This window comes from Arachis ipaensis, chromosome B02 (genome assembly GCF_000816755.2).
Source record: "Arachis ipaensis cultivar K30076 chromosome B02, Araip1.1, whole genome shotgun sequence".
Classification (NCBI taxonomy): Eukaryota; Viridiplantae; Streptophyta; class Magnoliopsida; order Fabales; family Fabaceae; genus Arachis; species Arachis ipaensis.
The window spans coordinates 93087932-93092652 of record NC_029786.2 but is presented as its reverse complement, the minus strand read 5'-3'; positions in this window follow the sequence as shown (position 1 = coordinate 93092652).

Sequence of the window (4721 nt, the reverse complement as noted above, 5' to 3'; positions counted from 1 at the left end):
GTAGCCCAACGTGCCTCTCTCGCACATCCCTGTGCTAGCTCGGTCGTACTCATCTAAACCAACCTCCTCCGGTAGCTACACTACCTCCCCTCCCCAGTACCCACCGCACCACCCTCCCCAGTACCGGACACTCCTCGAAATCCAACACAAGCTCCAACTCAGGCTGCACCTCCATCTCCACCCGTCCTACTATCATTACCACTCCTGCTGTCACCACCACTACCCCTACTGCCTCGTTGTCTAGGACATCAGGCACCTGGTCCATCTTAGAGACTCATCCAGGACATCGTTGTATCGCCTAGGCTGGAATCGCAGCTGCCCTGGGATCACCTAGGAGGAGCTCAAGCGACAAGAATCTCTTGTTGTACTGATACCACCAATCTAGGTACTCATGAGAAGGTCTTGGTCTGTAACCACATCAAACTACAGCACATGTTGCGCCCTGTTGGACCAATGAAGGTGCAACCTCTATAGCGTATCAAGAAATCACCGATCTTCACCTCTCTCATCCTTCGACATTAAAAAATCTATGTTCAAGACAACACGAGGTCTACCCTGAACCCCACCAAACTGCGGCAATACCCGATCTACCGGATGCCACTCAATGACAGCGAAATAGATCAACGTTGTCGCAGCCCTCCACAATGCCATATGTCGTGGCTTCAATATCTTGGGGTGCACCACATGAAGGACATCCGGCAAGCTATAAGCATCTACAGAACTGTGCAACAAGTAGTTATCGTTAGTCACCATAAATAGTAAAAGATGCAAATACTAATTTAGATATGAACAGATTGAAACCATAAGATACTCACATCCCTGGACTAGAGTAAATCTATCCTAAGCCTCTAATGCGCGACATGAGGCCCCTTGTCGCTCAATGTGAGTTGATAACCTGACCATTTGAAAATCACAACATTTAATTAACAATAATGTAAACCGCTATATTATTGAAAAGATGATGCATAATTAAAGGGAGAGTACTTGGACACCAACGGCCAATAGAAGACATCAAATCCATCTAGCCGAAAACCAGGGAACCTCCAGAAGATTCATGATTGGAGGAGCTGTAGTGGACCGGCCAACTTGACGATATTTTTGTTCGCCACTCGGCACATGCACTTGAATGACCATGACAGTGCAGCAAACCCCCAGCTATACTGACCCATGTCCTCTAGCCTGGCGACGTATGGTAGCCAATGGGTTTGGAGGCGATCCCCGAATAGCTATGTGAATAGGAGCATCATGATATACGCACAGCCATACCTCCAAACCGTCTCATCGTCTGCCCCCTGCGGCAGCTCACTAAATGTCTCTTGAAACCATGTACACTCCACTGTGAACTTGTCGATGTAGTTCGCAAGAGGCAAAACACCCAACAGCTCCTCAAACTATACCCACGCTGGGCGGTCCCCCTCGATATATTACGCAAAGTCCGTAAGGCATTCGCTGATATACTGACTGTTGATCGGGAGTCCTAGCTAGTATGCTACATCCTGTAGCGTGATCGTGCACTCCCGAATGGCATGTGAAAAGTGTGTGTCTCAGGCCGCCATCTCTCCACGAATGTGCTGACCAATGGCTCGTCTAATCAAAACCAAGTCTTGTTCAGTCTTGCAAGATGGTATAAACTGGTCATTTGCTAGTACGGAACGATCCTATCATCCAATGTCATACCGTGTTGCCATCTAATGCTAGTGATGCAGCGATGGGGCTACACAATGACAGAAAATTCCTTATCACAATCCTCACAAGACAATTTTCAATGCATAAAATTCTGAAAACGATAAACATTGCATGCTCTAACTTTAAAAACTTGTTTACAATAACGCCTAAGTTTTAGTCATCAGACCCAACACAAAACACTAAATAATTCATAACTAAATTCCAAAAAAAAAAAAATTTCACCAAAGCATTAGTCCCACACGTTTACACAAAAAATACAAAAGGCTTAAAAAACTAAAAAAACCTAACATATCCTACATTCATAATCATAATTATCTAACTCAAAAAATCATAATTACAAAAAATATTTATATTAATTATTTCAAAAAACTCAAAAAAGTTATAGCTAACCCTAATCATAAATCAAATCTCGTTGAATATAAGACTAATAACTTCAAAAATTTAACATATCCTACAATCCTAAACAACCTTCTTAGGTATCATTTTAAGTTATCAAAATCTAACCACCTAATAGTTTACTACTTCTAACATGCACTTATATTAAAAAAATTCCTAATCCCTAATTAACGACTCTAACCAACTACCACACGATTTATGTTACATTAATAGAATCACTAATTCATGTTAAAAAAAATTCCTTCACTAACCTCGAGGTGGACAACGCCAGCAATATGCGCGACTCCATCCAGCCGATATAGATGATTCGGATCGTCCTCTATGTGTACAGATTCGATTTTTCCCGGATTGCTTTGGAAGATTTTTGGATCTAGGTGGTGGGATTGGGTGTGAGGTTTGTGTGTTTTGTAGTTCGAATGAAATGAATTTGATTTGTTTATATAGCAAGTTTCACCCTAAATCGATGCCATTGAATTCGATTTAGATGAAGGACGGTTCGCATGTAAATCGAATCTATGGGTTTCGATTTACAAAACCATCAAATCGAAACCATTGCCTTCGATTTACCATGTGCTTCTTCAAGTGCTTAAATCGAATTCCTTCAATTTGATTTACTTTCATATGTAAATTGAACCATATTTGTTCGATTTGGTGGGTGTATTTAATTCGAAACTATTAGCTTCGATTTACACGTGAATTCAATTTGTATATAAATTGAATCCTATAGATTTGATGTAGTACGTGTTTGCTTAAATCGAATTTAATCAATTCGATTTATATAAAAATGTAAATTAGAATTTTGACATAGCCTTTTTCAAATTGAGGGATTTGTGTAATTTTAATTTGGAGTTGGTTTATTAAAATAAATTGCCCAAAAAAATATTACCTTATAGATAAAATTTCTTATAGTGAGTTTATTAAAAATTCTCACTAATTCTATTTCTTTTATTAAATAACAACTATATCATATTTAATTCACTATAAATAAAATTAATTTTATAGACCACATTATTATTTTAATAAAATATCTTTAGAGTCCCATCCCAAATGCTAAAAGCAAGGACAATAAGCTTAAGAGAGAATGTATCATTTATTTTTTTTCTCTTTAGAAAAATGTTTGTTTGAGACATGTTTTGCATACATATTACAAAACCCTAAATCTTACTATTATTGTGTATACAAAAAGAACACAATGAGCAATTCTATTGCTACTCAATTATTTGCCTTAGCTTGCTTCTCTAGATTATGGGCATTTTTTGTTGTTTGTTTTAATTTGCATAGGTAATTTTGTGTTCAGTAATTTAACTAATTAATTAATATAGTATAGGAATAATTTGTGGCTATGCATGACCATAGCGGATTTCAAGGCTATAACAACATTCTAAATTTATCATATATATAATATAGAAAGCTTAGTCAACGAAGGGTCATTAGTCGTCATCATTACAGATTGGTATCTAACATTATTATCAAATGCATAATCATCATCACATTATAAATAGAGAATCAAGAATCTGCACATTGATGCTGCTAAAGGAGGCCCTAAGAAATTGGTCACCTTTGTGCACATCCAAAATAATCTCTTTGTTTCCCCCATAGTTAATTGAATAATTCATTCAATTAACTTGAGGATTTATAAGATAAGATGGATGAAGAATATAAGGAGAAGATGAAGGTGGCTGCAAAGAAGACCAAGGCCGGTGCAAAGAAAGCTAAGAAAGCCATTGTTAAAGGTAGTGTGAAGTTTGCTAGTGCATGCAAGAAAGGTTGGTCCAAGCTCAAGAAGAAGGTTAAGGAAATGAAGGAGAAGAAGCAAAGAACAGAATATCATTATTATTATTATTATTATTATTATTATTATTATTATTTTTCTATCTCTGAAATTTTTATTAGTTCTTCTTCAAAAGGCTGCTTCATCCAATAATTATATGTATACAAATTATTATATGTTTCCATCTATATATATATATGCAAATGGCGGCACAACATATATGTCATGCATGCAACATTATTTGGTTTATTGATTGGACGTTATGAATATATGTACGTTGAATTTATTGTTGGATTTCTTTTGTCATTTAATTTTAGTTCACATGTTTCTCCATTAATCAATTAACGAGAAGGTTTGAGGAATCAATATTGCACAATTATTAAAAATAAAAACATCTGAAATTTAATTAAAAATATTTAAAATTCAAACTCAATAAAAATTTTATTTTAGTAGGTTTCATAACAAATTTGTTTAATAACTCGTTATAATATTGGATGGAATTAGTTGCTATACTATTAATTTTCTAGTATACTTTTAATTCATCAATCATTAATATCAATGTGTATTTAAAATATAATATATATTTGTTACTAATGTGGAAAAATTGATATAAGTGGTAAGATATTGATCGAGTAAATGATTAAAATCATTTTTAAAAGATCATTTATTTTTTAAATTGGTATTCAAGATTTTTTTAATTAAATTCGTTCTCAAAATATTTTTAGTTAATCACGTTAGTCCTTTCTCTATTTCTTAACTAATGCTGAAGGAGAGCTGACATGGCCCATTAAGTGACATCTCAATGTACACATTTACGGTTGGCATTATAAGTATTTGAAATTAGATCAAATCAACCTCTAATTCATAT